The sequence below is a fragment of the Coturnix japonica genome, chromosome 5, assembly GCF_001577835.2.
Source record: "Coturnix japonica isolate 7356 chromosome 5, Coturnix japonica 2.1, whole genome shotgun sequence".
Classification (NCBI taxonomy): domain Eukaryota; kingdom Metazoa; phylum Chordata; class Aves; order Galliformes; family Phasianidae; genus Coturnix; species Coturnix japonica.
The window spans coordinates 2,153,612-2,180,769 of NC_029520.1; the positions used below are offsets into that span (position 1 = coordinate 2,153,612).

The following is a 27,158-nucleotide window of genomic DNA, read 5'->3' on the forward strand; positions in this document are numbered from 1 at the left end:
AGAGAGATTGTTGCCATGGCATCAGCAAAATTCATCCTTCACATAATTGCATGAACCTTTCTTGACAGAATTATAAATGTGCAAGGTAAAATATTTTCTATTATGCTTCCTCACAGAATTTTAAATAGACATTTACATTATATTTAGGTGAAATCATATAGGTAATTATCTCTTGCAAATATTTTCCAAAGCAAAGCAACAAATATTGTGCTGACATGGAAATGCACGTCCTCAGAAGGCACTAGGTAAATCAAGGCACACAGAAAAGGATGCATTCACTTTCAAGCTACTCTCCAACATAGATTTCTCATGCATGAGGAAACTCTCTCAACCTTGACAAAACCTTATTCAACAGACATTCAACAGGCTTAAAGCTGTTCCTGGAATGACTGAACAACTCAGAGGGATGTGTTCTTCATATTCCTACTGTTATTATTACTACACAGGCTAAGAAAGTATAATCTTATGTTCCACTCTATTTGTCTTTACAATGCATACAGTATTCTGTGATAATTTCCCCAAGTGCTCTGAGTACTTAGCAGAAAAACTTTTATTACACAGTTCTGAGACCCACAGTCAGAGGGGCCTGAAGTCAAAAGGCATTGTTGGGTTGTCATTGCACTTCTCCATTTCATGCACAAAGATTTCTTGCTAGTCTTTGTTTTTATGTAGCGGTATAATATCATGGATCACCTAATATTATTAGTCCTTGCGGTTATAGTGAATTTAAAGGTAGACGTTTCGAAGACAAAGAGGAACCACCTTTAAAAGGTAGCACTCAAATAACCCACGTTCTTGTACAATACATGATAAATAATTGTCAGTTATGCTAATTTCTGATTAAGTAATAAATGTGTACATTCAGAAAGATCACTAATATGTTCATGATCCCAAGCGACTAGAAAATTTCCAGTTATTGAATAAGGTCTTTAATAGGTGGACTTTTTAGGTTTTTTTTACTGTTTTTTTTTTTTTTGTGTGGGTTTTTTTTGTGTTTTTTGTTTTGTTTTGTTTTTTAATATATATAGATACATATAATAAACTCCTTTGCAAATGAAAGCATAAGTACTGAGATTTGTCTGACCTTAATCTCTAGCCATTAGACTGTGTTGCACTTTCAGTCACCTTAAGCATTCTGTCTATGTAATACACAGGTGCAACTAAGCCACCTCTTAAAGTATACAAACTAGGCTTCTTTAGGATGCAAAATAACTTCTGTGCCCTTCTGGACAACAGATCTGGAAATAATAGCCCAAGAGTATTTTCACAAAAGCCATACATACAGGCAGTATCACCTCCTAATTCCTAAAGGAAAGTTCCTTCTCCATAAGACCTCTGAACACATCATTTCTCATAGCCAGCACAGGGAGTTCACAGTTGGTTGAATATCCATTATGACTGAAAAGTCTTTTCCAGAGGCAAGACCATTTTGAACAAAGTCCCTCAGTCTGACAATTTGACCTACATTCACTGCTCCTGGATGCATGATGTTGCATTTGGTTATACTGAAGTTAAATTTGGACTTACCGGATGAGGAAGCCAAAACATTCAGAGGATGCTCATCTTTGAGCAGATGAAATCTGAAACTTGACATTCTCTCTGCAGGATCTGTACGCTTTTTCTATAAAGATAAGTCTTCACCCTCCAGCGCTCTCTACCTCACAGTTTCTACCAGCACGACACTCCTGGAAAACATAAAGAGGGAAAAAAAGATTGTGACTTCGTATAGCGATGCCTTTAACCACCCCTTATGTCAGGTATCAGTCCACAATCCAATCACTCAGTATCCTCAGTGCTAAAGCTACCCACCCTGCAGGAACTTTGCTGCACAGATCTAGAACACACATTTGCTGTGCTGATCCATCAGTCTCCCTTTTCCTTCAGTACACCAGAGTGAAAACAGATGTGCTTTGCTGTATTCTAACATGCCATGTGTTGCAGACTGTCAAGAAAGATTATAAATAATGTAGAGCTTCATTCCCATTCAGTGATTGTAATGAGAATGATAAATGGGTTCAAATAAAACCATTCAGACTCCAGTGATAAGACTACTATCTCTTCTGAATGTGTATCTAACCAAATTTCATGATATCATTATCTTCCCTGAAATGTAATGGAATATACGGCAATTTAGAGGATCAATCCTCATATATTTTATATATGCTGTGTTTGCTCTAGCAAAGGAAAAGTCCTTTCACTTGATCTTCATTATGACTACACTTTTAGGTATCTCAGCTCACAAATGACAAAATAGATTGCTACACATTTACATGTACATTGATCTGTGCACACAAAACAGTTGCTTCTTGATTGGCTTATTCCTAAAAGATCAAATGTCTGCTGGTATGACTTGTATTGAGTTGAGAAATGCAATTAAATAACACCAAGGAGAGAGAAGAATTAGAAATGCCTGGAGATAGAAACTCATTTGTTTTTTTCAGATGCTAGTAACATTTTCTAGCAATATAACCACTCTGAGTACTTAAAACTTGACATGACTTTTTGGGAAAGGAAATTTTGTTCTCTTTCCTTCTTCATGAAAGGTTGGTAATTTCAGTAGCCAAAATGCACAGAAAGGCATAACTAAAACATGGACATTTTCTCTGGACTGATGGACTGAAGATGACTTAATTTTTCACCAAACCATAAGCTCGAAGGTTTATCACAATGTTTATGCAGCTTTTTGTTTAGCAAAACTATCAAGTCTTTACTGCACATTGGTGTTTGGATGAGATTTCCTCCTGTTGACTCAACTAAACATAAAATAAGAAATTAAACATTAATAAAACCCTCTGATTTGAGCTTGCATTAAGCACTAGGTTTCCAAAAGCATTTCCTTTACATCAAAAATGTCAGAGAATGAATGTAACTCCTCTGCCCTGGGCTGCAAGAAGGCCCTAGATCACCTCTTCTTTCCAGATATGTATAACTCCTGCATGTATCTTGTGTATGCATGAAAGTGCTTCAGGATGAAAACTGCTGTATAAATGTAAGCTGCTATTAATTATGGCACTCAAAGGAACGTTCAGATAGCTTAGTTTTCGAACTCAGCCTATATTAACATTCATGCGTGTTCTAAATTTCCTTCTCTCTACACCTTTTTATTTGCCATGTTGTCAAAGGAATACAAATTCACTATTCTTACACACCTCCAACCATAGACATACACTCCCTGCTGGTTCAACTGCAACCATTTTAATATATGTATTATTTCCAGAGATCAGCTGAGGCTATTAGGAGGCAAAGAAAAGGAAAAAAGCATATGTACAAATACAAATATATATTAAAAGGGAGATTAAGAATGAAGCTGCTGTATATAGATTCTCTACAGATTTCCAATTGATTACATAAAAAGTGGCAAGTAAGAGAGGTAAAAGATTATATGGATTATAATCAAAACTATCATTTGAGAACACCTTCAAAGCACTTCATTAACTAATCAAATCTTACATGACATAAATGTACTAAGGGTCTAAAAGGTATTTTCCATCCATTACCAGGATAATTATCTGGTAAACCAACACTCAGTAACAAATAGATAATAATGAAAATGAGTAGTCAGTCTTCAAAAAAGATTAGGGCAAGAATTCATCAGTAAAACTGAGCTAGACAAGGCTGCAGCCCTCACACCTCTAGTTCTATGGTAAGTGCCATTGGACTTTTGCTGTAATGAAGTATTAGGCTTTTCTAAGGCAGGTGAGCATGGAACTGATTTGTTTCTATGATCCACAGCAAAGATGTGATTTTGGCTACTAGATATTTTGTTATGATAAAATAGCAGCAATTTCAACATCTGGTGGTCTGTAATTCCCTTCAGAATTGTGAGTTCTCCTTTCGTATGCAATCCTTATTAGCAAAATTAGCTTACCTACACATACTTAGTATGGGGTTGTCCTCTAAAGGCAATGAGGCAAGAAAGACTAATGACTTATCCACGTGTTGTCTTAATTTTTCATTTGAAGAAAATGAAGAAAAAACTACCAATTTTTCACCTTAAAATTCACTTATTTCAAGCTAATACAAGATGCAAAGTCAAGATTGTTGACTCAATTCTTTCTTAATTGGATGAAAAGCTATGGACTACCCGAAGTACAAACCAATGCCCAGAAAATTCCTTCCCTGGACACTTATAATAAATTATTCCTCTTCAACTTTCTATGTGGAAAAAGAATAAAATTAACACCACTGTCTACTGTCACTCATCCAGAACTACTTACAGGCACAATCCATTTTGAAACCCACGCTAGAGCAACTTTTAATTCACTGGATAACAGTCTAATGTTTTACAGCCAGAGCATGTATTTCATTTCTTCCCTTTTGGCTATTATTGATGAAGCAGGAAAATCACCTCATTATCTTGTGTAAATCTAATCTCACACGAAATTACAATTCAGAAATCTTCAATATTCCCCAGATATAAAGCTTCTGCAATTCAGGGCAATGTCCCTCTTAACAACCAGAGAACACAGTGTTCTCATTTAATCTAAATACCACGGATGATTCAGATTTAATTCTGATTAGAGCTGTGGATTTCAAGTTGCAGATAAAGACTCAAAGATGGATGTTAAAATTGAGTTTTGCCATGTGTCTAGTTTGGGAGGGCACAGCTGTGTTACATAACTCAGCAAAAGTCTGGCAGAAAGTGATGAACACCGATAATCCAGAGGAAGTCCCATGACAACATTTTTTCTCCTCTAATTGTTAAGCAAGTCTTACCTAAACATGAACTATACTACATGTAAACACTCAAATCAGTGACTTCTTGTTGTTCTACCAGTAACTGCTGCATAAAAGGGTATAAATTCCATCACTCTGTCATTACCAGCTTTAATTTTTAGAGGATTAGTTTGTTTTCTCTTCTTAGAGCTCTCAGATTTTATGGTGCTTTAATGAATATCTAAAAGGGATTCAGACTCAGTAAGCCTCTGACAGATGTTGTTTAATATCATCATCATTCTTGTTCTTTTCAGAGCCTACACCATGGAGATTATATTCTGTGGCTTGCTATGTGATCTTTATAAGTATTTAACTATTTCACTAGTTTATCATATGAAGATGTTATGTTAATGGCTGCTACACCTGCTTAATTGTTGCTGATTTCTTTTTCTTTCCCTTGCATTCCCCAAGCATAATATCCTGTAAATCACCCGTCTTTATTTCTCAATGACATAACAAGACTGCCAAACAGTGACATATTGTAGATGAAATGGTGTCAGCCAGTAGCTGTTAATGCTGTATACATTTGGATGACATGATGCCCTTCCTTTGGATCTATCAATTATCTTCACCTCCTCCTTTACACCAGTTTATTGTTGCAGAAATAGGACTAATTTCATTTTCTGATAGCACAAGCACCATCTTCAGTTCTGTACATCAGGGAAAGAAGAATGGCAGACACAGGATAAGAGAAATACGTCAAAGCCGAGGATACCAAGATGGCAGAAGGATTTATTTTTTTTTATGTACCAGAACCACAGCCTTCTCTTCCTTCCCGGGAGAGCAACCAAACACTATGGGCATACTTAGAATAATTCATGTAAACCGCATAGCCCTCAAATACAACAGAAAAACTTACCCTTGAGCTTCAGCTAAACAGCACCCTTCAGGCATTAGCACCAACTGACTATGCGCTGACTTTATTGACTCCTGCAACAGTACTGTGGAGTATTTCCTGGTAACTCATTAGTAGCTAGAAAAATAAGGTCACCCTGTAGAAAAAAATGTTCTGTAATGCTATGACCTCAAGTACTGCATGTGGCCTGCCTGTCTCCAAAGATCCCTCATTAACTGCCTCGTACAACTTCCTTTCTGGAATACCTCCCTACCAGCTCAAGCTTCTCATAGATTTTCTTCTCAAGAGTTCATTGCCTTTATTATTCCTTCTGAATTATGAAAAAAATATAATAATAATCCTGAATGACATTTAAAAGATGCTTTCTAAAAAAAATATATTCTGCTCTCGCTTATTCACCTTAACAAAGTTAAAAGACTCATAAATGTTTGATTACTGATAAACACAGCTTTTCCTGCATATTATGGGGTTTTATTTTTACTAGTTTAGTGGGGTGCTGAGGCGGAGGGGAAGCCTACTTATATATTTAGGCTTAGTGCTAACTCCCTAGCCTGCTTCTGCAATAACTGCAGCTGATTCAAAGCCAGCCCTTACAAGGTTCAACAAGATGACAATTTCCATCCCCGAATCCAATCAGGTTTTCTCATTAATCAAACTGCTTGAGAGCTCCTGCTCCCTAATCATGTATATGAACATTGCTAGTTCCAACCACTTCTCTTTCAGGTGTGAACTGGAAATATCATACTTAACAGTATATTTTTACATGGCTTAAATACTATTTCATGAAGAGACAGAATGATTTTTCTGTTTCTTTCTCTTCTCTGTGTTACATGAAGTGGTCATATAGACACATCTTTAATCATCTCAGTCAGCAGCACTTTTGTTTTTCTATTTAAGGGCTATCTGCCTCCTATCTCCATATTTTCCTGTCATCCTTTATTTTCTTCCTCCTCCCCATGTTTCTTCAACTATAACAAGGGAAGAGAAGGTATAAGATCAGTATATGGCTATGTCTGTGTTTACCTGGTGAACAAGACAAATCAGAGCAAAACTATTACTGGAGAACTGATATCCAAACTATGCAAATATCAGGAGCTCTAATTTGGAATAACTACAGTGAGGATCCATTAATGATGAGGGTATATTATGTGCAGTTTCTGAATGCATCTGCTGCTTCACTTTCATTGGAAAGAAAACAGGTCTGCCTATTCAGTGATTACCCCATGATACAAAATACAGCTTAAAAGAAGACATTACCAGAAAATTTCCTTTAAAAACAGACTCCTGAGCTAAGTTGCTCACATAGACATACTGTAACTCACAGAAACCCAAGTAATTCAGGTCTGAAAGTTACAATTTTCTTATGGTCAGCTTCATCAAAAACCACAATTAAAGGACTCTGAACCTTAGCTGTTGAATAATAGCATAGAGTTTTTATCCAGGAGGCAAGAAACCCAAATACACTTACCACCTCAAAATGAGCAACCTGTGACTGTATACAGCCATACAGATCACATCATCAGTGGCTAATGCAGTAAGAAAAACGAAAGTATACCCGACCACTTCCATAGAAGCTGAACTAAATTCAAGATATAGAGAGCCAAAAATGCATACTGGGAGACCGACCAGTCATCTAGGGAAAAAATCAGAAGGCTTACATTTTGTTCCCACAACTGTTCATATATTTTAAATTGCCCAATTACTGACTAAAGAAAACAGAAACTATATTGTGAGCAACCTTCAAAATCAGGTAAAGTTTCCTGTCTAACAGAAAGTAGTAAACCCTATGTCAGACTTGAAGCAGTCTTGCACCTGAAGGATATCTACACATGCCACTGAGGGGCTTAAGGCAAAATTTAGGCACCTTCAATGCTTGTGTTTGGCCTGCAGTGGAGCAAGGAACGTGTTCCAGACCATCTACCTCCCTTTTCAATTTTTCCAGACATGTTAACATTTAAAACCCTGAGTCCTGAAATCCTAAATCTTAAAGCAGCCTTTTCACAAAATACTGTGTGATGCGTGTCATTCACAAAACATTGCCCTGGCTCAGGCTTTGAGCTAACTGCAGATAGTAATGGAATATGCTCTCGTGCGCTGTGCTATTTCAGAATTAAACTTGATGAGAGACCGAAAGCACTTATACATGTGATTCTCCATGGTCTGTGCCTCTGTCCCTCCTCTAAAACAGTTGAAATCTCTGAAATATCACTGCCTTCCCTGTCTTCATACTCTCCCCCAGACACTCAGTGCTGGCTACCATTAGAGACAAGATACTATACTAAGTGAATCTGACAATGTTATGCTTTTTGCATTTTTCTGAACTTTCACTAGATCATAACTACCTCACTTCATAACCGTCACCCTTAAATTATACCTGTGATTGAAGTCAGTAAAAAAAAAAAAAAAGCCAAAGCCTGATATTCATCCTTCCATAAGTAATGCAATTCATCTTGGTGCTTTAAGTAAAAGCTGCAGCAGGTTTTAATGCAGAAAACGGAAGAATGAGAAATCTGAAGTATTTTCTCCTTCTCCAAGGTTATGTTCTAGATCAGACTGAGGTTTTTATAGTGCAATAACTTTCTATTTCTATGTACCAAAGAGGAACAGAGAAAACCTAGCACTAGTCAATGATTAAATTAAATTATCTACCTGTTTTGGGGCTTTTTTTCACTGCCCCCCCGCCATTTTTTTTTTTATATTTGCCCCATTAATGATTTTAATTGCACACGCCATTGATTCAAGGCTCTGGTATTCATCAGAAGACAACACATTAGAGACAGGTTTTTAAACTCAGCTGAACAGAACAAATCCAAAGACATACGATCACCTTTCTCCAAAGCAAAACATTCCCATCCAAGAAATCATCAGCCTTTGTTCATTGGTCTTTACCAAAAATCTCTTCTTAATCCAGCCCTCAGAATGACCAGTTGGTGGAAATTACAATAACTCCAACGGTGTACACAAAATAGCAGCCCATGTTCAGGGCAAGTCCTAATGAAGCTAATGGCAGAATTCCCGCTGATCTCAATGCGACCTGAGGTAGAAAGTGACAGCTGCATATAAACGAAGGCAGACTGGTAGCAGCCTTTCAGCTCATTGTATTTCCTCGGAAACACACAGGGGCTTTCATACATCCTTTTGTCCACTCCAGCTCCTAAATGGAGATTTACAATTACCTTGAGACTAATGCTGAGCAGTACAGATGAAACTGATGACATTTCAGTTTGATGAAATAGATTAAATTTTTAGTTCTCTTCAGTTTAACAAAAGCAAAAATGAATATTGTCTCAGCCCTCAGATGAACTTTCTAGACTACCAAATTCTTAAAGTGGGCAAAAAAAAAACTGTGTGATTTAAGATGTTTTGTAAAGCAGTTTAAAAACAACAACATTTTGTTCATTAAATTAAACATCAAAAAAGTAATTTCGATTTTAAAACCTTGTCAAGGAGTTTTTTGTTTTGTCTTTTAATAAAAGATAGCACTTGACATGAGCTACCTGAAACCATGCTTAAAGTAGTATAAACTACTTCTCCACAAGGATATTTCTCCTGTGTTGAAATTTTGACCCTCCGATGATATGAGGCTTGCAGGATGGGTCACAAGCTGCTTCTGGACTCCATAGAGGCATAGAGAGATGAGAATTTCCTCCTTTTCCTTTGATTTCTCTGCTAGCAAACTAGTTTAGCAGTGCTGTGCTCAGTCACAGTACTCTGTAGGGCTACCTAATCATGGCTACAAAACATGCATTTCACCTCATTGTCCTACTATATCTTTGCCTTTATAGTTTGTATCACAGGTGTTCATTCAGCATGAAGAATAAGGTCAGGATCTTCTAGTTCTCTTTGAAGAGAGTATAAAAAAATCTTACCTGTTTTTTCTTGATTTAATTACTTTATGAGGAAAGCTCTCACACCAGTTCTGTTACTGTTGTTTTGTTTCAGTTGCTACTTGAGGCCATAGCATGGCCTGCATCAGATATGCCTCTAGGCTGTTCTGGCCTGCTGAGACTTTTTTTTTGACACTCTGAGAACTACTGATGAGTTTTCATACCCCTGCAGCAATGCAACCTGTCTTCTTGGCAGCTAAAAATGACACTGCACTGGTTGGACTGCTCTCCAGCATGGTTCATATATTCTTTTCTTGGCATATAATTTCCAGCAGGTGTAATCATGCCCTAAGAGGCTAGCACAGTAGCAGCCTGTACTACAGTAATTGCTTAAAGGAGATGCTCTTTTAGAAGAAATGATGCCTGTATTGTCATGCTGGCTGCTGATCATTGCCTGGCACCTCTGCCCCAAGGCAGGAGTCCAAACAACTTGTGAGAAGGCATTTTGCCATTGCAGCAGATGGACATGAGCATAAGCGGCTTAGGGACTATGCCTGCACATCAAGCATAGGCATTGAGGGCATGATTCCTAGCCAAGAATACTGCAACTGCTGTTTATCTTCTGCTTATGAACCAAGAGTTGTTTATCTTCTGCTTACCAACCAAGAGTTCAGGGAATGTGTCATTGCTAATTAAGACCTGGGCTGGCCTCATGTTCAAGAGCATAAAACATGACTGTGCAAAACAAGTGTCTGACTGGCTTGAGTCAGGCAGCAAGTCCTAATAGGGGACAAGGGAGTTATCAAGATAAAATCTGCTCTGGAGCTGACCAAAACTGTCTGTGCTGGAAGCAATACCCCCAAAATGCTGCCATGTCATCAGAATCAGGAAAAAGAGTAAAGCAAGAGTGAACAGCAATATGAATGCTAAAATGTAGGTGTACTTATTTTTGCTCAAATGAACAAGTAAAACCTGGGCACACACGGGTATGTAAGGGGTAAAAACATAGACGCAGTTTAAGAAAAAAATCCTGACTGTAAATTGCACAAATACATGGAACAGTCTCTGAAAGGAAGGTCAAAAGCATTTCTGTTTATCAGTACTTGAAAGAAAAAATAAATTCTCTAAATAAGAAGACTAAATTGCATTCACTGGTAGAAAACCCAAACAACCTAAAGGAACTTTTCCTCTCTCTGTTCCAAGGGTCAGGTAAGATGTTGACTGAGGTGCAGTGGGAAATGTTTCTGACAGACTCATCTAGAATTAAGTGCTTCAGAGGCTGTGTCCTTGTAGAGAGATGTGATGCTGAAGATCAGACAGTGTATTATCTGCACTATGCTTCTGCCAGTTGAAGCCAACCACAATATCAGACAGCAAGATCAAGGGCATGCTGAAAACACATTGGAGACATTACAACTGGATTTTAATCTTTTTATCTTATAAGCCAAATATTTGTTTAACATCACAAAATCTTGCATGCCCCTTTACCTTTGTATTAGAAACAGTTAAAAAGAGGGTAAGGAAGGAAATTATAAATAGATAGGAAAAAAAAAGCAAATGAATGAAAACCACAGATCCAAAACTCAGAGTGTTTCACTGCATGATGTTATAGTGAATACTTGAAACAGAATCCTAGTAGAGAAAAACTTGCCAGAGAAGTGAAAACCCAGGGAGCAAAACTGAAGGATGAGCACAACTCACACAAGTTCCCCTATGGTTTCTTTCTCTTACAATGGAGGGCGCTGAAAGAAGCACACTGAGAAAGGAAGCCAGACATTTCTGAGTATTCGCATACAATGTAGGAAGCATACAACTTGCAGAAACTTTGATGTCTGAATGCAAAGAGTTGGAAAGCTGCTTGAAGTAATAAAACATACGTTGTGTCTCTAGAGAAGGATGCTGAAATATGCTGCTTGTTCCCCAGCTCTATCCAAGAAGCCACTCAGTACTCACTTGTCCTTACCAAAAAGTCTTTCCACAGATCTATTTTCAAAACCATTGTATTCTTCGCAGCTGCTTTCCTTATCACTACATTTGTATCTACATCGACATCTGAATTTATATTCAGTATTTCTATATGAGAAGACCTATAGACATAAGAAAAATTCATCAAAAATATTTTCGATAGTTAAAAACATTAGATAGATAGAAAACATTAGATAAATAGAAATCTTGAAAAGCCATCACATCCTCGAGTTGTCTCATGTGATAAGATATGTATTTTAAAATGCAAAGTAAATTAGGAGACATTTATAGTCCTGTCCTTCACTGTCTATTACTGAGTACTTTCTCCTACCATGAATGTTTAAAGTCTAAGTCAAAGACATGAAGCTTGAATTTGCTCATTGAAATAACTTCTTATACAGCACTCTTCAAGTCACTTAATTTTCATCTGAATATCCTGTATGCCAGTTGGACAAGCGTAACTCATCTTCAGTGCTGCTCCTCTGCTTAGTTATAGGTCAGCTCACAGGTTGAAGGTGATACCTTATCCTTGTCCTCTCCATAGCTGTATCTAATACATGTAGGGTCGGTTTTGCAAAGATGTTGAGAAAGATCACAAATCACAAGATGATGTGATGGCAAGGATTTACTGTCTGACACTGGCTTTAGTTACTAGTCTTAAGCTCCAGGAATGCAGGTGTTGCACACCAACTCTCATCTGGGACTCTCATTGCCTAACTGGGAATCAAGGGAGCTAAACTCCTGCAATAAGGAAGGATTGTATGCCCCGCCCTTCTCATAGTCCTCATGATTAGGGCACAAGGAGAGAGGATGCTGGAAGAATAAAATAGCAACAAACAAAGGTCAAGTAATCAGATGGACTTTCCTTGGGCCTCCTCACCCTCCTGATATATATTTCAAGAACTTATTCTGTGCTATGAAGGAAAGTAGGGGAGGAGGTGCTATTTAAAAGCAGCTGTTATAGGAAACACTAAGCACAAGGATGTTTGAAATGTGACCCTGACCTACTCTGCGCTTCACATTTTGCAGAATGCTTTTATCTACTCTAGATCCACAGATTTTAGCCCTTTCCTGAAAGAAAATGTCTGTGACCCATCTTTGAAATAGCTAAGCAGGGACCACTCTTTTTCTTTTTAAAACACAGTTGAAAGGGGAGATGATGAAACAGCACTGGATAAAATATGAATTCTTAGAGCAGTACTTGAGCTATCCATCTATCATGTCCTGCCCTACCCATGAAGCTATGTTCGTGCTCCTATTATCTTACTGGCCCAGTCAGTTCTGAATTCTTTTCAACATAATGATCCAGATTCACCAGAGTGCCTGGAGAGCACTGCCCAGACATATATGCAATTGGCCACCAGAACCAGGCAAGGAAATAGGACGTGTGGGTCTGAACTCTGTAAGGCAGGAAAGGAAGATGCATCTTAATCTTCTGGAATTTCAGGTTACTATACATAAGGAAAATGGCAGGGTGAGAGGATCTTCCTTCCAAAAGGAAACGACATCTTTTACTGCATTTTGTGGTATCTTTCCAGCTTGCAAGCCATTTAACTTGATGGACTGTTTTGAGACTTAATCACAGGATTATGTAATTGCTGATTCTTGAATGTGAAGCCCATTAAATTCAGGTTCTGAATTGTTACTTGGTGTCAATACGAGGCAGAGTAATGTGAACTCTAGCAGAAGAGGGAAAAGAAACATACAGAAGGATCATCAGTTGCAGCTGAACTCTGAAAGCAAACAGCAATCAAAGGGCCAGCATTCAGATCTTGACACAGGAAAAGGCAGAATTGAAAAAGGGAAAACATATAATAAAAATGTAATGAGCACAAAACTCTTTTAGGTTTCCTATTAAGTAAGCGTGGTCCAGCAAAGCAAGGATAATCTGAAATACTGATTCACTACTTAATATGTTAAATAAATTCTTGCTTCAGAAATCTACTGGGAATAATTGTCATTAGGCACTGTCACCTACTGTAGATAGTTATAAAGGATCTTAATAGAGAAAGAGGATATTACACTTTTCATTTAATAATATCTATCTGCTGTCTCATGGTCTAGATAAGAACTTCCCATGATAAATGTATTTAATTGAAAAGGAAAGACTGCTACTTGCTAGGGCTGGAAGTATTTGCTACCAGAGAGGAAAAATATGACCCAAAACAACAGTTCATATAATTTTATGTCCTATCATTGGTAGCAGTTAGTATGAGTTACTTTAAACAGAATAGAATTTCTTGTGCCTTTTCTATTTAGAAACTTGGAATAGTGGTCTCAATAAGAAAATTCTGGCTTAAGCTCAATATGAGAGTGCCATGAAACATCATGATTTATAGTCATTTAAATATTGTATTGCATTAGTATTTATAAGTTCTAACTTTAATTATTGTGGTTTGGTAATACTGGGATATTTTCAACTCATTTCTGGGCAGTATTTCACTCTAGTATTACTTTCTCCTGTTTCACTAAGCATGAGTTAAACTGCTTGAGAAACAGACCGATTCCCATTTGTTCATTAAAAGTGCATTAGGTGCTAAATGAATCTACAAAACAACACTCACAGACCCATACATTGCCCATATGGGGAATAAGATGTATAAAGTTCGCAGCTGGCAATCTGTTATTGAAATGGAATACTGATGTAATAGGAAGTATCTGCTTGCATCAGCATAAACTTCACAGAGTAATCTCCTGCTGTTAATAGTATTTCACAGGAATCACTACAGACAGCACAGAAAACATAACTAGAGAAATACATAGCAATGGATGCTCCTTTCTCTTAAGCAAATTTAATGCAAACTTAGGACATTATTTCAAAGAGTTCAACAGCTGAATTCAATTCCAGAACCTCAAAATACGAGGATAGAGTACAAATCTAACTCAGATTACTCATTTTTTTCAACAGAAAAAGAAAAAAACTTCCCTGTGAATTCAACACTGGAATCTAGTACTAAGTATATACGTGTATAATGTTGAATCTCAGCCTGAACCACTGATTGAGCACCTGGGGAAAAGACCTGGTCAGCCCTGGGAGCACAGGTGAAGGCAATTCAGCTCTGTGAACATGAAAGGTGGAGCCTGGCCCCAACTCTTAGACATCACTGAAGGGCTGACTGCCACTGAGGAAGGATTTTTTTTCCTTCCAGATACTTCCTTGGTGAAGCTTTTCCCCATTGACCGAGAATCTTCTGATATGGGTGAGCCATTTTCTTCCCTTCGTTTATAGCACCTCTCTACTGCGTCAGTCCTGCTTTCATCGCACCTTGTTGTAATGCCTCTCCCACTGTATTGATCTGTTTAGCTGGAAAAGTCAGCACTCACCCATGTAATTCCTACAGCAGGGAAACACTTGAGAACCTACCCTCAACGTCTCCATTAAGTGCTGCCTGAGGGCAGGCAGAGGTCAAGTTACCCTATAGAATAGGACATCATAGTAACAATAATGTTTTTGTCCACAGAAATCACCATTGCCAGAGAAAGAAAGAGAACTTATCTCTCTAATTGCAGGTTGTCAGAACCAAGCGATTTTCAGTGGTCAGTATAATTGGGAACAGCACTACCAAAGTGATCCCACTTCTAAAAACATGAATTATTATCCCCTTTTTTTTCTGACTTTGAAAACACTTTATCATATTAATAGGGCATAGCTTTTCAGAAGCACAAAGTACGCATTTGTCCAGAGTATTTCTAGATTAGATTTCAGGACAGTCATGAATCTGCATTAGGAAATAACTAGGCAAGCAGCTACTGTATGATTCCATGGAATGCTCCAGAGTAATTAGCAGATCAAGCAGCATTTTTTTTTTCATAAGGTTACCATCTAATCTAATAAAACCCAATTCAACCGTACCAATTTAACTGGAGGAAAGGATAGTGCAGGTGAGGTCCACTTAGAAGAGTTATTGAGGGTATTTCTTTATTAGGATTTCCAGAAATATAGATTTAACTCCAGAAATTCACACACAAAAATCTCTGAGCTCTTAGAAAAGCCACCTATGGTAAAATTTTAATGACAGCATTAATAATGCGCTGTGGGCAAAGATACAAGGAATCTGCTTACCTTCCTATGGTCTCAGGCATGCAGGGGTGATCTCCAGCAAAATAACCTCACCCCCACTGCCAGCCCTTATATGAGGTCTGGGTAGGGGTGGATCCAGGCACACAGGTGCACTGAGTACAGCTGAGCCCCCCTGGGTTGGCCTTGCCTTTGCACCAGGTGCTCCATCACTGGCTCCAGGCCGTGACTCAGCTATTCTGCTGCACATGTGCATGCACTGCTTGCAAAAGGAGCAGCAAAACCCCACTCCCCTCTTGCAAAGTAACAGGGCTACAAAGGGCAATGGTGCCAAGCATCCATAGTTGTATTACTTTCCGTTGCCTTGCAGGGCAGTAAAGGTCTGACTCAGTGCTTTCTCAGACTCCATTTGGAGTTGCCTTTTGAGGACTCTGCCTTTCGGTCTCTTTACAACCTATTGCTGTGGACGGTCTCGCCCTTCACGCAGCCGAAGCCTTTTAGGAAGGGCTGGCAGCCTTGGGGCAGCGCCTCAACCCAACGGCCGCGTGCTGCCAGCGCCCCCTGCCGGCAAACTCGTGCTGCGCAACGGAGAGCAGCGCTCGCAGCCTTTGGAAATATCCCTCAAATGGGGTATTTTCTACCTAAAAAAATAATACGATGCAATTGAGATTTAAAGGTTTGAGTTCTCTCAGAACTTCTTTCGCTTATATAAAGAACAAATTTTCCCCAACGTGTTTAATGTCAGTACTTGCAGTACCAGCAGGAGGGAAAGAAACAACAACTCGTCTAATGCCCAAAAATGACATCTGCGAGGGGAGAAAAACCACAACCAAACTGTGCTAAAAAAGGATGAAAAGAACATCTAGTACAATTTATCTTCACAAATGCCCTTAATAGAGTACATTTGCAACATTAAACTGCTTTTCTACCCAGTCTGAATAATAAAGTTGTTACAGATAGCCGTGCTAAGCAAGCTTTGTGCAGTGTAGTAAGTCATACTTGTGCTATGCTAAATGGATGCATTTCTGCTGCCCATTACTGATGGCATAGGTTAACCATCACAGCAAGTCCTATCAGCACGTTTCTCCCTGTCGTGTAACCCTCATCTGAGGGCATTACTAAAATCAGTAGCTGAGGTTTAAAAGGTTTATAGGAAAATCCGATCACCACAACCTTGGTTTGTCATACAGTCAATGTCACATAGCCCTTTCTGCTGATCAGATACCAGTGCTACAGGCTGAGAACAGCAGTCTAAATTCAAGCAGCATCCATCTTCCCAGAACAGCATCTGAAATTTCACTTGAGGCACACAGTAGTCAACTAAATTAACACTATCACCATTATTGACACTACAAGATTTATTACTCCCTGTTCAATTTAAACGGATTCCCCTGGGAAATTTTTAAGGGGTGCTTGCTTTATTGGCTGTTATTGAGTTGGACCATTTGACAGCTGGTGTGGAATGTCTGAATAACAAAATCCTTGCTCAGAAGAAATCAAGAGACCTCTGGTGACTGATACGGAGGGTACTGATTTGATTTTAGCACGATGCATTTAGTTTCCATTGTTAAAATAATATAACAACAGATTAATTTATAGGATGAATAGTAACCTTATGAAGTGTATACACAGAGGAGCATGTCTAGGGTTGCTGCTAAAGCTTCTTGTCTCATAGATCTCAGCTCTTGATCCCCTAGCAAGCAATATGTTTGGATAAGATTGCTATGTAGAGTTGGATTATCATGGGGAGGAAGCACAAGGGCCGAATCCCTAAACTTCTACATTTGGCATTCCTAGAATTGCTCCAGTAATGGATTACTGTGCATGTAAGGTGGGGAGAGAATGAAAGACATGAGAGGAAGATTTCTGTCACCTTAGAGCTCAGGAATGATTTTCTTCCAGGAAAAAGTATTAAGAAATCATTAAACGCACTTGTATTATCAGACTACTGAAACAATACAAATACAGGTGAATTAGAGTCATGCAGTCTAAGGAGTGTTCCTGCTATTAAAATATAGGACGTGTAGCAAGACACAAAGCACTGATAAAAATAGAATAATACTTTCTGAGTAATTATGAGGAAAACAGAGAAGGTCTTGTAAAGTGGAGGAAGGAGAGACTAAGAGTGCAACAAATTCATCAGATGTTTATAGAAACACATACAAAGACACTGGCTTCTTCCTCCTTGCTGATGAAAAGAACCTTCAGAAAAGCACACGTGCATCAAGTCTACCTGCTACCAATATTGCTCACTAGTTGCCATAATCAGTAAGTCTTTCATTTTAGATTTAGCCGTCACAGTCATAAATTTTACCACCGCTATCAAAATGGCGCTCAGTCTCCAAAGGAAGGATTGGTGAATATTTTACATCAAGAACCAACAGGTAGAGGAGGGATGTAATGTACTCAGAGGTAGCTGAAATCAACTCCTTGTGAGCGAAGCAAAGGAGTTTATTCATTCTGTGGGTATTCTGGGATATATCTGCTATGAATTTTCTACTCTTGGAGTTCAACTGAAACTTAATAAGAACTAATCATTAACCCAACATCTGTGCTACATACTGGCTTTTGGCAAGGACAAAAAGTGTTCAAGGCAAGTACTCAGATTCTACAAAAACAAAGACAGACAGGAATCTGTTTCTCTAAGCACACAAAGGTTACTCAGCAGGAATAGTTTTGTTCCCACTGTTTTTCTGCTACTGTATACTTTGTGTGCAGCTGCTGTAATTATATTTAAACCTCTCTGTGTTACGTATGCTAATGTAATTTTCTGTACTGTGTTTGAATCATCTATAATTCACTTCTGCTTTTCTAAGGGAAAGCCTTATGCCTATGGGGCCAGAATATAAAGTTGGTTTCCCAATATGATGTGTGCCCAGCCCAGTAGATTAGGGTAATTTCCCTTATCCTTGACTGTGTCACCAACAAGTCTACAAAGTGAAGCCATTTGAATATCAAGAGGTTTCCTGGGGTAGGAGATATTCATAAGCAATAGCTCTACCTCACCATTTCAGGCGATCCGGCATTTGTCCTTTATCAGGCTAATATCTTGACACTGACCAACTGTAAGGGATTCTTTGTACTTCTGTCTCAAAGCTTGCTGAGGAACAGAGATGGACAAGTCCACTGATGCAATCTCTTGGACTTGCTCTATCTGTATGTGCTTGCTGCCTAAGGTCTGCCTAAGGAGAGCATCAGACCATCAGAACGGCGTAAAATGGGATGCTGCTGGATCCTGGTGGTGACTATCCATGCTTTACGCAATTCTTGCTTCTTTCTTTTCTATCGCCTGCTTTCCCTTTCCCATCACCCTAATTTGTAATAGCTGGCAGGCTCACCTTCCCCATCTCTCTAATTGATAAGGATCTGTAATAAACTGGTCGGACTGACATTTGAACCATTGCTTCTTAATCTCATGTCAAGTATACGTATATCAAAGAACCTCCTCTGTCTCCTATATACTGAAGTGAGACAGCAACTCAACTACCTTATAGTAATTTTATTTTTTGTAAATCAATGTTAGATTGAATATATATGGCTCTTGTATCATGTCTGATATCAAACAAAGCCAGCAAGTGACTATGAATCTCTAAAACCTAAAACAGACCAAAAACATTGCATTGTGTCACCTAAGTGAGAGCTTTGCATACCTTCATAGCAGAACCCTGTTGAGTCTGCCAGCAGAGGTACTCCATGGGATGCTGCAGTTTTACAGCCATTACATGCTGTCATATCACTGTGAAGGAGAGACAGGAATACATCTTGAAAGAACGTTCAGCAACGAAGCAAAAGAACACATTCCCTCACATTAAACCCAATCAAAATATCATGTACAGGATCCTAGACGCAGATAACTAAACACAGCAAACTGAATGATCATATTATGACAGATTACATCCATGGATGCCATGCAGCAAGAAGCATCCTGAAACCAAGGAGCAGCGTGTAAGATCAACCTCACTGAGAGAAGTGACTGATTGCAAGCGAAGAAGGAAAATATTAAACTAAATAGCTTTTCTGGGGACAGCACTCTTCTCTGTGCTTTTTAAACCTGCAAAAAAGCCCCTGGGAATTCAAGATGCTAATTTCAAAGAAATGAAAATTATTTCTAACATGCCATTATAAAATGCAGTTCCATTTGCTCTGCCTCTAGTGCCTAAAGACTTCCTCAGTTCTGTTTGTTTTCTGGTTGATTCTCCTCATCTAAGAAAGAGATACATTGCTATCTAAAAATGAATGCTTTTGATGGGCTTATTTCACTTTTTCAATTACATTATTACCGCAATAGAAGTCTTGAGTCAGTAAGTTTAATGCAAGTTTTCCCTAATGATAGACAAACTAAGCATTTAAGGATTAGGTCCGCAGAATTATATCATCAATAACTTCAAATGTGAACATTTATTCACTGTGAATAGGACTGAGGCTTCCAAATTAACTGTGCTGGGTGGGAACAAAGTGTCAGGAAAAGATGTAAAATATCTTGCAGACAGAAGACAAGATCAGAGGTGATATAAACTGGTTGGTTGCTGCTCCACAGGGATAACACCAAATAATAGAAGCTGAGAGCATCTAAGCCTTGAATCACAACTCTCTTTCAGAGTGCAGGAAACCTAGTCTGCTAGGCAGGAAAGGAGAATGTGCAGGAAAAGCAGGCGGCCAACCATGGAAGCAGCAGAAATCCTATACTGCTTCTACACCCTTATTTCCTTCTTAAGGGAAAATATTGTAAGTCTGAGATATTCTGAGTTGGCTGGGAAGAGAATGGTGAATGAACCTGAGCATATGAGGATAGGCTGATTAAAGAAGGAATGAAAGAATGAGGGGTATCAGGAGCAGGTGGAAAGAGGAGGGATCCAGATATGGGTAAGAGGAGACAGGTAGTACCCAAGGGATGGGAAGAGAGAACTGAGGTAGGGAATGAAAGACTCTGGGGAGCTTAGTTACAAGCCAGAGGAATCTGTATTGAAAAATAAAATAGAAAATAATTAAACATACAAAAAACTTCCATTTATTCTGTTCACAGCTACTCATAAATGATGAATTAATCCTATCGATTGATTTTTGACTTTGCAGGAAGAAATGTACAGGCAAATAAGAGTATATACTATACTTCCCACACAGTTACAGAAGCTTGAAAATTTGAGGGGAAAATTGCAAAATAAATTTGGTTTATCTGTGCTATGGAAAGTGAGTTTTATGTCTTGAATTTGATGCGGAATTGTGTATTGGATGTTAGCTTAGCTCTTATGGTTTTCCACTTTGTATACAAGTAAGAAAATACATTTCTTTTAAAGTAACACAGTTATTGCAGGTCTGTACACAACTTCAGCTTGGATTCATGCTTTTCCAGAGTTATCCATCTAGAGTTGGTTGCATATTTGTCTTGCTTTGTGATTTGTTTTGCCTGTTATTTTCCTTCTCCCTACCCATCTGTTATATGCATATGCTGAATGATCCCCAACTATTGATGAGTATATGGGGCATGTAAGAATTATTGAGGGCAGTCTGGAAGTGAAGTTACTATAGGGCAGAGCTGACTAGGCAGCATCAAAGCTGTAAATTCATCTTTGTGAATTAGAACAAGTTTAAAAAAATAGCAGGGTAATAGATTTTTTTCTTCCTTTCTTTTGTTTTCACTTGGAATCCACTAAATTGTTCGTGAACTGGTTCAGGTTTTAGGGTAACCTACATAGGTATGAGCTGGAAGAGACTGATGTATAAACTTAGGTAGGACTGAAGAACTAAACTATCATTAGGTTACTCTACCAGGAGTTAAACACAACACTATTACAGACCATAACACTAAAGAAATTGCGAATCCACTACCTCCTTGCAACTCCTGCTGGTTACTTTGCTTTTTGAAACAGCAAAATGGGGCTCCAGCCAAGCCATTTGTTTGGATTTGGCACGGATTTATTTATGCCCCACTGATCCAGCTGATTCCACTGGCAAATTGATAGTAGCTTGAAACATATCATGGGGAATTATTTGCTGCACAAGGCTGAGTTCTGCTGGCCAGGTTCACAACAGGTGTAATAAACCTGAGGAAAATCTATCACATTTTCCATATAACTCATGCAGGACCCTATTTCCTGACATACCCCCTAACTGCTAGCTGGGTAACTTCTGAGATGCTCAGTATAAAAACATGGAGCAATGCTCCTGCTGTTCATGATTTTATCACTCACATTGCAATTGATAGATGATCACTGAACTGTTTATATGAAATATAACCATCAGTAGTGACAAAGGGAACTGTTCGGGAATAGCAGTGGATTACACTTCTTATCACTGACTGAGGCCACTTTTTTGTTCCAATTAAAATCAGTGGTGAAACAGTCAGTGTTAAGAATCCACACAGGGAAAGCTTTAAATCTCATCTCTCAAGTGGTGATTTCATTCAGTGTACCACATAATCATGCAAGGCAACATCGGTGTGTTCCAGAGTTCCTTATGAGAGAAAAGCAATAGAAGGTATCACAGCATTTTGTGCCCCAGCACATCTGGCTCTCAGACAGAGGCTATATGCTGCTGTGACACATAATGATGAAAACCATTCTATAATACAGTGGATAACAATGGTGTGTAGAATCACATGGCCCAACAAAAGAGTTGTTCCAATAAATACGGGTCTATGGACCACAAGGAAGGAACTTCAAAATTATATTAGAGAATTAAAAATGAAGGAGGCGATATATGAGGAGAAAAAGAACCCTCTTTGGTAAAGCTTTCCCCTGTGAATCTGAGATCTTCTAATACATATAAGCAACCTTTTTCATGTCCCTTATAGCACCTTTCTATAATGCCAGTCCTCCCATCCCAGTTGCCACAGACAGCCACAAGGAAGAAAATGAATATGTTGATGGGAAATACATGAAATGAGTTTCTTAAAACATTAGAGAAATGCTCTTGAAGCAGCATGGTGTGCTGACTCTATTGAAGGCTGAAGTAAATTTCAGGAAAGAACTGTGTAAAACTTGTTGGCCTTTGGAATAGGCAGTTCTCTTGTATGAATTTAAACATGAATCTTGGAGTGCTTCGATAGGAAAATGTTCTTATCTATTAGCATTTCCAAAGGGCTATGGTGTGAAATACTGAATGATAAATGGTCAGAAGGAACTTTCAAAAATAGCATGGCTGCTCTTATGTGCAAAGAGTAAGAGAAATGCTCCACTTGTTTCAGCGTTCGTTTAAGTATAACAGGGAGAATGTGAGAAGGATATCAATTTCACAAGCGAGGATGGAGAAATGCAGCTTAACAACATCCTCACCTTGTGAAAATACAAAGAAAATGAAGAAAAGAGCTGCTTCAGACCATGGCTAATGATTGATAGTGCAGTGATTACTCATTGGTTTTAAAACTATCATTCTGTTTCAGTACTCAGGATTTCAGACTCAGGAAAATTAAATCAGATCAGAAACCACAGGCATACTACTAGTAGTCCAATTTCTTAAGAAACACAAGCATTTTAACAGTGTATCACATCCTGTTCTGGGCTCCTCAATTCAAGAAAGACAAAGAGAGAGCCCAGCAGAGATGACAAGGGGCCTAGAGTACTCCCATCACAAGGAAAAGCTGAGCTCAGGGACTGTTAGCCTAGAGAAGACTAAGAGGAGATCTTAGCAATCTTCAGAGGTCCCATGCCATCCCTACCATACTGTTATTCTGTGATTCTGTGTAACTAAAGCCCATTCAATTATCTTAACATGGTTTTAGTGAATGCCAAGCAAAAATGGAACATCATTTGTGATTGATGTAAGGAAAAGCCAGTGCTAATCTCCTATTTAAAGTCATGTTCACTCCTGTAATGCACATGTTAGAACTGATGGGGCACAGTATGAAGCAATTCAAAGAAAGAGTATTTGCATATCCTGATAGTGGAACTTCTTCAGTAACACACAGAAAGGCACAAAAGAAAATATGATCACCAAGTTCTTCTGCAACTAACTGGTTTTAAAAGCCAGGCCAAAAAATGCCATATGTTTTATACTAGTTCAGTTCTCAATCACACTCAGTTTAAATCAGCAAAACAGACTATTTTAGTAAAATGCTAAATATTTGAAGTACCAGAGCTTATGTACCAGATGACACGTGTAGCACTTCTTGTCCTTAACTCTACAATACAGAGGGCTATCAATAAGCATTAGCATGTTTATGTGTTATGGCTGATGAGACAGTGCCTTTTTGTCCAAGGGTTTTCCATTGATTCAAGTAAAGTAAGTGAGCGCTGTGAAAAGAGAAAAGTACTCTTCAGAGCCCTTGGTAAGCAAGGCTGAATTACAAGTTGGGAAGAAATATATCTAGGGCAGTAGGGATGATAAGGATAAACCCTGAGTTTTCAAGCCTTTCGTATACTACCAGCACTCAAAAGACTTACCCGAAGATCTAACTTAAAGAGAATCATCCAAAAGTATTTATTTGTTGCTCATTAATAGAAGTAATTAGTTCAACAATCAGGGAAAATCTTCACAAATAGGATAGTAAAACTCAAGATTTCAGAAATGACCCAGTCAGTGATTACTGGATAAGTAACTCCCAGACTATCTTCTTGCCTCTTTTCATGTTTAAACAGGAGTATGAAGCAGTAGAACTAATAAGAACAAGAAATCACAAATGAGACTCTTCCAAATATATTAAATACCTGCATAGTTATTCAATTTGTTTTATACTTTGGATGTCCTACTTGAAGCCTGTGGTAAACAGCATAAGAAATTAAACTGTTGGACTTATGAAGTACTGACTTTTGGATACATTTTTCTACTTCACTTGGTCTCTTTCTGCCAAATCCTTCCAATTGCATCTGAGGTGGTTGAAGGTGCCTGTGTGTTTCCACTCCTGCTGCTCCCAGACGCTTATCAGGTTCACAGAGTGCACATAACTAATCTATGTGCTCAGCATGAGCTGTGGCTGGGAAGGACTGGAAGGACTGTGTGGGGCAGCCCTCACACCCCTCCAGTAGGGTTCCCCTGGATGGGGAGATAAGCACTGCATTTTTCTGACAGGATTTGGTGTGAGGACTTGCTAGAGCCTGGGGAAAGGCTGAAAACATTTTATTATCTGGTTACTGTATCTTCAGTTTTTCCTTGCAGCTGTGTGAGATAAGTACAAAACAAATTGGAAAGGGAGCAGCAAACAAGAATTATAACCTCACTGCTCAGTTTTATTAGGATTAATAACTAGTCTGTATTAAGTCATTCCAGATCAAGGTTGATATCATGCTACTACAAGAAACAGCCCCTCTATTGCTACATCCATCAAGGTACAGGCCAGCACAAACATCAACACCTCCAACCAGCAGCACCTCCAAACATCCAGCTGGGTTGTGAAATAGCATCAGCCAGTGCACAGCCCTAAGAATCTGGGAAAACCTGAGTGTTTGGGCAGGGCAGAAGCACAACAGTCACCTTCCTTCCTGTCTGTAACCATCACAGTTTTCCCTAACGCAGACAGCTCTACACACCCTCATTTTGCTTTTTTTCTCTCCTATCTTTTCTGCCTCCATAGAAAACTACATATTACTTTCTTCTCTGGCCTGTCTGTCTTCAGTCATCTCTGCATAAAACTGCTTTTTTTGCAGCCCCGAAACTAGACCACCACTAGGCAGCAGGCCTTTGCAGCTTCTATTATCTGCTCTTAAAGGGGAAGAAAATGGGAATGCTGGCAAAGAACAGGGAAGTACTACGATGCATGCGGCTGTGAAGAAAGAAAAATGGAAATCATCAGCCAAGGGACCGGAGATAGACTGTGGAGCATTCTCAAGGAGACAGGCTGAAAAGAGAATACACAACTTGATCATTTGATGTCAGAGAAGCCCACATCAGAAGATGCTTCCATTGTTTAAGTTGTGTTTAGGGTGCCATGCGTGTGCGCTACGCCGATGAAGGCTTGGAAAACTTGCTGTAAGTCTATCAATTATGCAGAATTGAGCAATAATTTATAACAGCAAATGTAAAACAATTACACAATTGCCCCTGAGGGACGCCATTTGTGACTGGCCTCTACCCTGACACCATTGATCACAGCCCTTTGGCTGCATTCAGCAAACCAACTCTTAATCCACCAAACAGTCCATCCTTCATCTCCATACCTCTCCAATTTAGAGAGAAGGATGTGGTGAGAGACCATGTCAAAGGCTTTGCAGAAGTCCTGGTAGATGACATCTACTGCCCTTCCCCCACCCACCGAAGCCATCACTCTATCATAGAAGGCCACCAGATCAGTCAGGCAAGATTTGCCCCTTCTGGCTGTCTTGAATCACCTCTTCGTCTCATATGTGCCTTAGTATAGTTTCTAGGAGGACCTGCACATGATCTTCCCAGGCACAAAGGCAAGGCTTATTTTCCTTTCTCTCTTTTTTAGGAATAGGAGTAATATTTCCCTTTTTCCAGTCATTGGGGACTTCACCAGACAGCCATGGTTTTTCAAATATGATGGAGAGCAGCTCAGCATCTACACCAGCCATCTGTTTCAGAACCCTAGGATGTATTTTATCCAGCCCCATGGGCCTATATACATTCAATTACATGAGGAGAGCGTGGACTTGTTCCACTATTACAGGGACAGAAACCACTCTCCATACCCTCACACAAAGGCTCATGGTTCTGGCAGACATGGGAAGCCTGTGAAGACTGAGTCAAAGAACTCATTGAGTACCTCAGTTTTTTCCTATGTCTCCAGAAGCTGGCTCCCCGCTTCCTTTCACCAGAGGGGAAACACTCTCCTTGTACCTTTATAATTCCATCCTGCTTTACCGTCTAAACTGATTAATGCACACTGAACTGAACTGAGTTTCCAAATGATTTTGCTAGAGCTACTTAGCTCTCTGCAACAGTCCAGTGATCTGCCTTCATACACCAGCCTTATTTATTCAAAAAGAAGAAAAAATTTAAAAAGTGTATATATAATTTGACTTCATTTTAGCCATACCATAATTAACAGATACAAAAAAATAAGAAAAGTATCACGAGGTCTCAGAATATCTAATTTCACAGGAGAAATCACTAGTACCACAAGAGGGCACTAAACTCTGAGAAACTATGTAACAGGAAGAGAGAAAATGGATGAGAAAGAACACTGGTATTCATTAAAATGGTGCAGCTTCTTATCTTAACGCTGTTATTTAAGGGCCAGAAATGATGAAGTAGCCTTTCTCATCCCTAGTGCATTCAATATTATTCTTATTACTGTTATTTTTAAGAATGTAACTATCAGTGCAGAACCCATAGTTTGCAGTTCAGCAAAACTAGTGGAACTGTATTCATCAAGAACTGACAAGAGTGAAGAATCATGCCTCGGATGTAGTTAATGAGTGGACTCCTTAGACATCAAGGTATCTTTATAATGTCTCCAGTAGCATGAGAGAGATGGGTTCCCTCTACACCTCAGTAAGCTGCAATATAGCTTTCCTGTTGTAGTTTTTCTTGTGGTTTCCTTGGGTTATTTTAAGGAGTTTGATATTATCTGTAAACTAGAGAATCTAATTATTGGAGTGCAACTGCATAATTGCACATCTAAAATATGTGTTTTTATGTGAAAATGGGATAGAGGCCTCTGTTAAGATGACAGCACACATGTTTCTGTTAAGACTACCTTGACCTCCCACTGCTCTTTTGAAACCTGTCTGTATAGTAGGAATAATACAAGCATATAACTGTAATTACAGAGTCAATAGCCAGAAAGTAACTAAGAAAAGACTCACCAACTCTGAGACTTTCAATCAAGACGAATGCACACCAGTGTTGAGGCTCACCACAAAAACTGCACACAAGAGCAATT

General features: G+C 38.8%; 1 long non-coding RNA gene across 1 annotated transcript; it reads right to left on the reverse strand.

The window, feature by feature from the left end:
* Nucleotides 1-1,529: 1,529 nt before the first annotated feature.
* Nucleotides 1,530-27,158, reverse strand: LOC116653524. The gene is made up of 3 exons (XR_004307557.1): nt 27,082-27,158; nt 19,033-19,118; nt 1,530-1,685 (listed from the first exon to the last, which is right to left on the reverse strand). It is a non-coding gene; the product is annotated as an uncharacterized LOC116653524 (long non-coding RNA).